Source organism: Malus sylvestris, chromosome 2, assembly GCF_916048215.2.
Source record: "Malus sylvestris chromosome 2, drMalSylv7.2, whole genome shotgun sequence".
Lineage (NCBI taxonomy): Eukaryota > Viridiplantae > Streptophyta > Magnoliopsida > Rosales > Rosaceae > Malus > Malus sylvestris.
In genome coordinates this window covers 20295817-20307730 of record NC_062261.1, presented here as the reverse complement: position 1 = coordinate 20307730, position 11914 = coordinate 20295817, and the positions used below count along the sequence as shown (strand labels likewise).

Genomic DNA, 11914 nt, shown 5'->3' with positions numbered 1-11914 from the left:
ATAAGTAGGGTATCGTTCTAGGCCGGGGATTAGGAGGGCTTGCTAAAACCTCTTAAAAACATAAAAAACAAAGTTAACAATATTAAACAAGACTCAAGGACACAAAACTAGGCTAAAAACTCTAATAACTCGAAACACACTTAAAATGACTCAAAATAATGAAAACAATTAAATTAAACACTAGGAACTGAAATGGACGGAAATTAAATTAAAAGACTAACAATAAAGAAAACTAACTAAATAATATAATTTAATAATGGATGGGTGTTTGGTTTTGATGAAAAGTAAATTAAACTTAATTAAATTACAGAATTGACAAAAACATAAAATTAAGGTAAAATGATAAATGACGGACTAGCTAGAGGGTTCTTCTCCACACATGTTATACTTGCATACAAAATGATTTCCAGTTGTTCATTTAATAAATTGTGAATCTCAATACTCCAGATTAACCGTGAACAGCACTTTTTTAATCTTCAAGTTTTCCTTAAGTTATTGAATTGGACGGAAAAACGCATACAACAATTCAAAACATTCTTCAAAAGTCCCCTACGTGAAAAGCACAATAGCGATACAATCAAAGATCATTAAACTTTGTGAAAACTATAAGCATTGACGAGGCATTCGTAACTATGAAAAGCATGATACTCTTGCCAAGAATTTACTTAACGTGATTGTGACTAGCAACCTTTACTACTTGTGAAAATAAGTTCATAACGATTAGGTGAAATTCACTTATATTCTAGCATCAAATTCATGCATGTAAATTAAGCGTGCACTCTCAACCAACATACACAAATCAGTTTTTATACGAACGGATAAGTAAATTGAAATCACAACTTATGAAATCACAACCGAAGGTAATCAATTCATATTACAAATATATTCATGGTTTCGAATTAACCTCTAGCCAAAATAAAATTTAATTACACATTATTAAAACAGAAATAAAATAGAAGTTTGGAAAGATTTAACCGAGAGCGAGAGTGTTTCTGCTTCCTGTGCGCTGACCTCCTTCGTTCTGCCTTCTTCCTGACCTCCACGTCAGCTCCTGGCTCCCACGCTGCTCTGACTTCTCCTCTCGTCTCACCCAGTCCGAGTCCTCCTAGGTTTTCTGCTGCAGCAAGGCAGCTGTCTGCTCCTCTTTCCTCTCCGCAGCTTCACGCTGCCCAAAGGGCAGCCCTCTGCCTTCCACCAATTCCCCGCCTTGGGCCTCTCTCGCTGCCAAAGGCAGCGCCTCTTCTCTGCGAGCTGCCCAAAGGGCAGCCCCTTTCTCCCGCTCCAAGACCCCCTCACACCAATCTACTTCTCCTTCTTTTATTCTTTTCCGCCCTCTAACTTCCCTCTATCTCCTGACCTGCCCTCCAGCTGCCAAAGCATCTTTTTTTTATTTATTCCTTCCTCACGCTGCCCTCTTCTATTTTTATTGCTGTTCAAAGCTTTATTCTTTCCCACTACTCCATGTCTCCCATCAACTTTATTTTCTTATTCTTCTTTCTCTGCTTGTGCTGTCCGTGTCTCCCATCAACTTCTTTCTTTTCTTTTGTTTTTGCCATTCCATGTTCCATCCTCTTTATCAACCTCATCATTAAGAGGCCCATCCAAATCCTCAATAAGTCCTTTTATTAATTCAAATAATGCCTCAACCTGTAAAAATAGCATTCCATGTCATTAAGAAGCAAACTCGGAGAAAAGGACTCTCAATGATTTAACCATACCTTCTCAGCAGTTAAAACATGAGTTGTATTTTTCATAATGCTTTGAATTATAACACTAGCCATGACTTTATTTGTTCCACTATCAAGAAATTCCAAGACACGAGGATAATTTGTAAGCTTCAAGGCTGTGACAATATCATTATATTTCTCAAGCGGAGCACTTAAAAGTGCAACCACTTGTTTTGTTGCCCTGCTGTCTTGAATTTTTTATTCCTTTTATTATTTAAAACTCATTTGTGTTATTTTTATTTTCTTTGCATAACAAATCCTAAAAACACAAAAATAACGTAAATAGCTCAAAAATATAAGGAACTAACTAAGAAAAGACGAGTGAATTCGAAGTAAAAATATATATAAATATGATCCGATCAAATACCCCCACACTTAACTTTTGCTAGTCCTCGAGCAAAACAAAGAAAACAAGAACAAGAAGTAACAAGAAAAACATTAGCTTCCCTCTATGTGACCCTCATAGAATTTCATTCAAGAAAACAAATCATCAAGAACCATAGCTAGCATCAAGCAAACTAATCTTAGTTCATCTTCCTTATTCAAATATTAGCAGTAATCTTTGAATCATCCTTGAGGTGTAGTGTGTGAGATAGCCATGCTAATGCAATTTCAAGTTTTTATTTTTAAAATCATCATATGCGAACTAGCGACCTTCTTACGGGATATGCACTCAATCACACATGTGTTTAGTTTAAATGTGTTTCGCTCAAAGAATCAAATGTGAAATTTCTACCATAAGCTTGCATAAAGATCACTTCTCCACAGTCATAATTGCAAAACTTAAATCAAGAGGACTTTTATTGGATGTAATGAGGTTTAGGGATAGGGTTATTGAAACGAAAGAATAGGAAAACACAAGTTCCAAACTACATTGCAAGCAATTCTTTTCTTTAGATTTATAAGAACTCAAGCTCTCCAACGATTCTTTAGACATCTCCAACCACAACCTTAAACTGAAACTTTAAAAACTTTTATTTTATTTTTATACAATCTTTCTTTTTCTTTTTCTTTTTTTTTTTTTTTTTTTTTTTTATTTATTTATTTTTTTTTATTTTTTTTTTGCAAACATGAAATACCCCCACACTTATTCTTTTGCCAAACACCTTCAAAGTACTTCACAAACGTTTCTCATAAGACAATCTCGCATTGCTCGCTTGGAAAAGGGTAAGGAAAAATGTTTCAGGTATAAGGGTAGACATATCTGGTGATAAGAAACAAAAGGTTCAACATATACGGCTCAAATTGGCAATCTAATGATATCATTTTTTCTTTGGGAAACATGGTTATTTGGGCCATGGTGGTAAACCTAATGCCTCTATCATTTCCAAGTTCATGCAATCAATGACAAACATTTCGAAAGATCGTTACGCAAGTTCTAGAGATGTATCTCACATAAGTTCATCACACATGAAAGAATAGGAGTGTATGAAAAATGCACACACTTTCAATAGGCTCAAAAACTCACATAGGATGTATATGGTCACTAAATTCACATATGAAGCTTTAAGTCATGCTTTAGTTTCACATCAACAAGGCTATGTGCATTTGGTTTTTCAAAGATGATCAAACATGTACAAAACTAATACGAGAATTAGGAATTTCACAAAACACATGTTAACTAAGTTCTTGATGATCATGGTTCAAATTTTATCCAATTATATCATTGGGTCGGGAAACTAACAAAAATCTAATTCAAAACAATAAGGAAAACAAGACAATATTTTTGGATTTTTAAATTTTCCGATTTATTTATTTATTTTTTTTTTATAAGAAAACAAAACTAATTAAGAACACAAAAAAACAACAACACAGTTTTTTTATTTTTTATTTTTAAAAGAAAACAAAACTAATTAAGAACACAAAAAACAACAACACAGAGACAAATGAAATTCTGGAGATTTCTACCCCCACACTTAAACTTGACATTGTCCCCAATGTCAGAAAACACTATAATGCAAATAAAAATAAAATAAATAAATAAATAATAAGAAACAAAATAAAGCAATTAGACTGAAAACTTCCCTAATTTGCAGTAAAATCAAGCGATGACCCCCCAAGCTAAAATTCTGCAATCAAATCAACTTCAAGGGTGAAAATAACCAAAAGTTCCTGCAAAGAAAAGAAATAATTCAGTTAAGTAACGCAAGAAAATTAATTAAAAAAAAATTGCAAACGAAAAATTGAAAATTACGATAAAAGATAATGAATAAAACTAATAAGTAATCATTGGTCGTGCTTGTTGACTTTCCACAGCTTTCCTCTTGAACAGGGTGACACTTAGCTTTTCACTTGCAAGTGATGATTTTATGCTATTGTACTGCAAGGCTTTGCTCTTTGGGAATGTTGCAGTTCCTTATTTGTTCTCCAAGCAGATGTGGCAGCTTCTCTTGTTCTTCATCTCAGAGGCAGCTTCTCTTGTTCTTCATCTCAGACTCCTTACGCTGGGATGATTGCGCAAGCTGCATTCTTCTCTGCTTGTTTCCTCTGCATGGCGGGCAGGCACGAGGTAGAGGTGTTGGTCTGTTTCTTTCTTCAATCTTTCCAAGTGCCCACCTCTTGCTCTCTTTCTCCTTGTCCTTAGTTGAGGATGAATCAGCACGTTGTCTCCACATGCTTCGAGGTATCATCTTCACTTCCCTTATAAGTGAGAAACAAAGCGAAAGCACAAGATGATGAGTACTCGAGAGCAGGTGCTGGCTGGAGAAAGGACAGGGAGAAAGCATGATATGAGATACTCTTGCTTTCAACCTTCATGATATGAAATACTTTTGCTTTGAATGGGTTGTTCGCAGGAGTATCCCAAGGAATGAGGAATACAGAGTGACTCGAGAGGGTTCTTTGGGAATGCATTTTCGGAGATGAAGAAGTGTTGAGAGGGTGTGCTGAGAGAGTGTGCTTTTGCTGTGGAAGGCGAAGGTAGAAACTTATAGGACTTGTCTTCACAACCGGAACTGTTCTCTCACTTAGTGTCGGCAGCCGGTGGATGGGTGAAGAATACAAATTACGCGCTTTCTGACAAAGCTGCCCGTAATTTCCGCAAAGCAGATTGCTCATTGATATCTGGAATCGGCGCTTCGAGCTCTGAGCATCGTCGATTGTAGAGGTAGCATGTGACACGTGCGGATAAATCTGGAAAAGAAGATTTGCCCGTGGGTTGAAGCCCAGCTTTTGAGAAAGCTAGCGTGTCTTTGACTGTTGAATTTCCCTCTTCGATTTCTGAATTGGTGCTTCGACAAACTGCCCGAGAATTTCGCAAAGCAATTTGCGTGTGACAAGTGACGACACGTCTGGACAAATTGATCTTTTGAAATCCGGGGTTCGGCTTATTGTTTCTGAGCAAGCCCAGCCTTTAAGAAATGAAACGCCTATTTTGAGAAAAGAATCCGGCTTTTGAGAAAGGAGCCCCGACTCTTCGATTTGCGAGAGGACGCTTCTCTGAGGAGCGCCTATTTGATTTCTTCCTTTTTATAGAGACGTTAAGCTTGTTCCACAACACACTTGAGCTCCCTCCTGTAAACACTCCCTTCTTGCACTTGTTTAATCTTGATCATTCCGACTCTCTTCTTTCTTCACCACCTCTGAAAAATGTCTGGCCCTTCCGATCGTCGTTTTGACTTGAACATTGGTGAAGAGGCAGCTCCGCCTTCACCAGACAATATATGGCGCCCATCCTTCATATCCCCTACCGGTCCTCCTACCGTGGGGGATTCGGTGATGAAAAATGACATGACTGCTGCGGTGGTGGCCCGGAACCTTGTCACCCCCAGAGATAACAGACTGCTCGCTAGGCGGTCTGATGAATTGGCGGTTAAGGAGTCTCTGGCTCTTAGCGTGCAGTGTTCGGGTTCTGTATCCAACATGGCCCAACGCCTATTTGCTCGAACCCGTCACGTTGAATCGTTGGCGGCTGAAATACAGAGTCTCAAAGAGGAGATTAGAGGACTCAAGCATGAAAATAAACAATTGCACAAGCTTGCACACAACTATGCCACAACCATGAAGAGGAAGATTGACCAGATGCAGGACACCGATGGTCAAATTTTACTTGATCATCGGAGGTTTGTGGGTTTGTTCCAACAACATCTGCCTTCGTCTTCTGGAGCGGCACCGCGTAGTGAAGCTCCAACTGATCAACCTCTGCCGCCTCCTCCTTCTGTGGCCCCGCCGACTGCTGAAGCCCCGCCTACTACTGAAGCACCACCCGACCAATGAATACTATTAGTTTACATTATTGTAAAATATTTGCATTTTTTTTTTTTTTTATGTAATTTTTTTTTTTTTTATGTATTTTTTTTTTTTTCATTAATTTTAAATTTTATCCTTTTTTTTTTTTTTTTTTATATGTAAATTAATGTAAAGAGACTTTGGTTAACCTTCCCCCACACTTAAACTAAATAACACAAACTCACAGAAATCAACCAAATAACACAACTAACTAAACAAAACAAAATGAAAGCAGTAAAGATAATGGTGGAAGAATGCAAAGCTGATTGGGTTAGCAATTCCAAAGTCTCCCTTCGTTGAATGCTTGGGTTGCCTCCCAAGAAGCGCTTGATTTAACGTCTTTAGCCGGACGCATCTTTCCTTTAAATTTCCCTCGGCTCCATTTGAACCTAAAATCAAAGAAAGAAAAATAAATCAAATATCAAAAGTAAAATACACAAACACCAATATAAACATAAACAAAAACAAAAATAAAAGGATTAGCAAAGTTGCTAATCCCCGGCAACGGCGCCAAAATTTGATGCGCAAAATTACTTGACACACAAATTAAACCCTCTTTTTGTCAATTGTAGTATAAGTATAAGTAGGGTATCGTTCTAGGCCGGGGATTAGGAGGGCTTGCTAAAACCTCTTAAAAACATAAAAAACAAAGTTAACAATATTAAACAAGACTCAAGGACACAAAACTAGGCTAAAAACTCTAATAACTCGAAACACACTTAAAATGACTCAAAATAATGAAAACAATTAAATTAAACACTAGGAACTGAAATGGACGGAAATTAAATTAAAAGACTAACAATAAAGAAAACTAACTAAATAATATAATTTAATAATGGATGGGTGTCAAGAAATTCCAAGACACGAGGATAATTTGTAAGCTTCAAGGCTGTGACAATATCATTATATTTCTCAAGCGGAGCACTTAAAAGTGCAACCACTTGTTTTGTTGCCCTGCTGTCTTGAATTTTTTATTCCTTTTATTATTTAAAACTCATTTGTGTTATTTTTATTTTCTTTGCATAACAAATCCTAAAAACACAAAAATAACGTAAATAGCTCAAAAATATAAGGAACTAACTAAGAAAAGACGAGTGAATTCGAAGTAAAAATATATATAAATATGATCCGATCACTCTCGTAGGGACCAACAAGGGTGGCAAAAGTGAAATTATAGAAATGGTATGAAGTAGTGGGGATTCTGGCAATCGAGAGAAGAACATGATGACCAACAAAATGGGAAATTTGGGTTGAATGAGTTATGGGGGTTAGTTTATATAATATAGCATTTGGACCACCTCTACAGTGGTAAAATGCATGGTATGGGACATGTAGGTCCGCATGTTTTATTATATAAGTTAACGGGCTGGGTAGTTGAAGTTAAGCTACATTCATGATGAATAATCTATGTTTGATAACATGTTATAATTGATTTATGTGAGCATGACACTTGGTTTAGCCATGACAATAATCCTTGATAAGACTTATGTCTCTACTGAGATTTGGTTTCGCTTACCCAATACATTTTAGACCTTGCAGGTTCATACAAGTTTAAACAAAGGTAGGCTAGCTGAGATTGTGTTAAACTAGAGATTGAGGAGTTTTTATTTATTTGTGTACACCCTGTAAGGATTCTAGAGTTATTTATAGAAGAGAAGTTTGATTTTTCATTTTTACTTTCATTTTTACTCTTAAGCCGGGTGCGGGGTCATATTTTTTCGTTGACCCCAGGTTTGAAGCATGACAATCTAACTCTAACTACCTCTATACTCTAGCTCGGAGCTTCAACATGCATACTTTAACACAAACATGTGCTACAATGAGCTTTGACAATTCACCACTCTTACCACCAACAGGGCAATGAAGGGTACAACCCGTATTCTAAGAAACAATTTTGTCATTTGACAACTTGCCACTATTTCCACCAATCAGGTGATGAATGAACTCACTTTTGTATCACCAACCAGGTGACGAAGAGTACAACCCATACTCTAATAAACAATTTTTTCCTTTGGCAACTTGCCACTCTTTACACCAACCAGGTGATGAAGGAACTCGTATTCGTATCACCAACCAGGTGATAGAGGGTACATCTAGTACTTTAATAAACACTTTTGTCTCGGCAACACACTATTCTTTCCACCAACTAGGTGACAAACTGTACAACTCGCACCTATGAACTCGTAGCATTCACAAATAATAAAAAACTATGAAGCTTTATAACTCAAAAAGGGCATAAGCCAGCTTAACTCAACCCAACTAAGGTATCACTTAAACCAACAAAGGTTACAGTCAACAACAAAGTCTTATTACAAGTCAATAAGGGTGCCAACATTACGTGACACTTCAACAAGCCAACAAAAGCTTAGGGCATGTCTAATGCTTCGACCTCAAATTTTCTACAGGTCTCTCTCACAAGTTTGAAGCTTTATTAACCCAGCAAACTACATGCAGTATACAAAGGTCAAACTATTACAAGATTATTGCCATTAATATATGTAGCGGTTGCTTACCAAAGCTTTTTAGTCCTTTTACATCTGCTTTAAACATTTCCCTCTCTGACAACACAAACATTACAACCCCGGTGTGGGTTCTCAAAGGCACCGTTGGAAGGTCAATCAATTTATTTAGCTTCTAGAGCTCAAGCAACACATAAGCTTCAACTCTTCAGTGACTTAATTTGCAACATGCAATATGAAGCATTATTAATGTATCCTTCAACCAGACCAGAAGGTCAAACATCATAGCTTCGAAAAATTATTTAGGCTCCCAAGCATATGGGTCGAATGAAGCTAATATTGGGTTATTCAAAAGCCTCAAGTATTTCTATCGAGATCTAGTTGGGTTTCCACGGATATGGTTTGAAAAAAAAAGTCATATATAGGCTCTATGAAAGCATCAAACATTTTCTACTCCAACATCTACATGGACTTTGAAGTCACCAGCTTCGATAGCCTATAAAGCCACACTTGACAACATGCGACTATTATATCTTAGCTTCACTTACCAACCATGGTAAATGGGAAGTTTCGATGGGTTATGCACACTAGTGTCCAAGGAAAATTTATATTGTGCCGAGTTGGAGAACTCTTCAACAACCAGGGAATAACCCAACAAAAATTGCCTAGGGCACTCTTGCTCAAGAGCACAACAAAAGTGTGCGAAGCAAAATCATATTATTTGGTTCCTCCGAACCTTCAACTACTACAATAGGTGGTTTGCCTTGCACACTCTTGCTCAAGAGTGTGTGGAGCAAAATCTTTTTTGTGGTCTCAAAAGCTTCAACCATATTTTTTTCGTTCTTAATTAAAAAAAAAAGATGCCAAAAAAAATCTACAAGAAAAAAAAACATAAAAAAAGTAATTAATAACTAATTAATTATTAATTATTAATTATTAATTAATTTTGGCATGTGGAAAAGGCCAACAAAAACTTTGCTATGTAAGATACAACTACAAAATGTAGAAAGCCTTGCACACTCTTGATCAAGACTGTGCAAATCAAAATCATATGATATGGTTCTCCGAACCTTCAATATTGTGCGAAGCAAAATCGATTTATGGGGTTCTATGACTAGCTTCAACTACCATTGTGTAAAATCAAAATATGAAAGGGTGAAGCTTCAGAGTCCCATGAAGGGCGAAGCTTCACATGTTGACAATGGGTGAAGCTTCACACACCCATGAAGGGGGGAAGCTTCACATATTTATGAAGGTTGAGCATCACACACCCTTGAAGGGGGAAGCTTCACATGCTTATGAAAGGTGGAGCTTGATAGGAGCATATTTATGCACCTTAGTTAGTTAGTTTTTATGCATTTATGTTGTGTTTTCGTAGTTAAGTTAGTCTTTTAAGCTATTTTCATGTGTTTTCAGGTTTTAAAGACAAAGTAAGCAAAAAGATGCAATTTGGAGCATTTTGGAGCAAAATTGAGCTAGAATGGAGCTCATGCATGTGGAGCACAAAGAATGGACGAATTTGAAGGATTGAAGAGCTAGGAATGTGTTTCAAAGTTGAAGACTTGAAGATGCAAAGTTTCCTAATTGAAGTGGGAAAGTGCTTAATTGAAGATGAAATCCTAGTCAAATATGGATTCCTAGTTGAAGAAGGATTCCTAGTGGAAGAATGATTCCTAAGTGAATTTGGATTCCTAGAAGATTGAAGTTTCCTACTCAAACAAGGTTTCCTACTTGAAGAAGGGAAGTTAAAGCCAAAGAATCAGCTCAAGTGAAGAAACCTTATCCAAAACATTATCCAAACCCTATCCTATCCTATCTTATCCTAATCCTGATCCATCTATATTTCAGCTACTTGGGAGGATTCCTAGCTATATTAGGATGCTTAAAATCAGATTTCTAGAAAACATAATCCTTTCCTACAAAAATGGCTCTTAGAACCTTTCTAGAAGACCTTTGCCTTGCATTGCAAATCAGCCACTTTCCCTCCACTTTGTGCCGTGAGTTTTTACCCAATTCCCTTGGGATTTTGGTTTCTAGAAGCCCTTATCCCTTCCTAGATAAGTGCCGCACCTTATCCTCTCATTCCCTTTGGATTTCTGATTTGTTTTCCTTCAAGGATTGTGTTTTATTTTCCTATGCAACTTAGGCCTTTAAATCCTTTTCCTTTGCTACCTAGGGGCTGTGATTTTCAGCCTATATATATGTAGTGCCGCACCCTTTCATTGACACCACCCTCTACCAGATTTTCACTACATCATTCACCCAATCATCCCTCTTGTGCCGTGAATTTGCAAAGGAGAAGGAAGGAGACTCTTGGAGCCGTGCATGCCATTCAAGGAGCTTGGATTGTTGGAGCGTTTCTAGGTGTTTTCTATCTTTATGTTAATGCTTAGATTTATTTATCTTTGTTTATTTGCGAACATGAGGAACTAATTTCTTTATAGTTAGAGGGGAATTCAAAGCCATGATCATATGTTTTATATGACTTGATTTCCTCCAGTTATGATTTCATAAATCGTGAATGTGGTTTACTTATCTATTTGATTGATAACTAGTTCTTGTGTGTTAATTAAGGATGCATACTTAGTTCGCATGCATGAATTTGATGCTAGAGTATAAAGGAATTTCACCTAATCGTTATTAACTTATATTCATAAGTAGTAAAAGTCGCTAGTCATGATTGTGTTAAGTAAATCCTTGGCAAGAGTAACATGCGTATTCCATAGTTATGAATGCCTCGTCAATGTTTATGATTTCCATTGAACTTAATGATCTTTGATATGTGTCTCTATCATGCGTATTCCATAGTTAGGGTCCTTGATAAGAATAATTTGGTTGTAATGCATATTCCATTCAATTCAATGAATCTAGGGAAATCTGAGAATTAATTGGTGCAATCTAGTTAATTTGGGACATTGTCATTCATGGTTTGTTGAAAGAGTAACTGGAAATCGAGTCGTATGCATATGTTTCATGTGTGGAGAAGGAACCCTCTAACTAGCCTTTCACCATTCTTTTTCATCCAAAATCATTTTTGTTAAGTTTGTTTTCAAAGTTTATGTTTTAAAGTCCAATTTCGTCAAAACCAATCCCCTTAAGTCTTGTTTTTAGAGTCAAAACTTGTTTCTTTTAAGTCTTTTGAGTCTTTGAAGTTCTATTTTCGTCCAAATCACTTGTTAGGTCTAGAATTGAGTCTTTTTGGTTGTTATTTGCTGTTTTGAGTGTTTGGAGTTAGTTTTGAGTCTATAGAGTCTAGTTTAGTGTTTTTGAGTCTTATTTGTGTTTATTAGCATCCCTAGTTAATCTCCGGTCTAGAACGATCCCTACTTGCATCATTACTACAATTGTCATCAATAGGGTTTAATTTGTGTGTCAACTTAATTTTCACATCAGAGCTTCACACACCCATGAAGGGGGAAGCTTCATATGTTTATGAAGGTTGAAGCTTCATACACCCTTAAAGGGGAAGCTTCACATGCTTATCAAGGGTGGAGCTTCATA

General features: G+C 36.7%; 1 long non-coding RNA gene across 1 annotated transcript; it reads right to left on the bottom strand.

Annotated features, from left to right (window-relative positions):
- Positions 1-791: 791 nt before the first annotated feature.
- On the bottom strand, positions 792-2700 carry LOC126604664 (uncharacterized). Its single transcript, XR_007616709.1, has 2 exons — positions 1719-2700; positions 792-1647 (listed from the first exon to the last, which is right to left on the bottom strand). It is a non-coding gene; the product is annotated as an uncharacterized LOC126604664 (long non-coding RNA).
- Positions 2701-11914: the final 9214 nt, after the last annotated feature.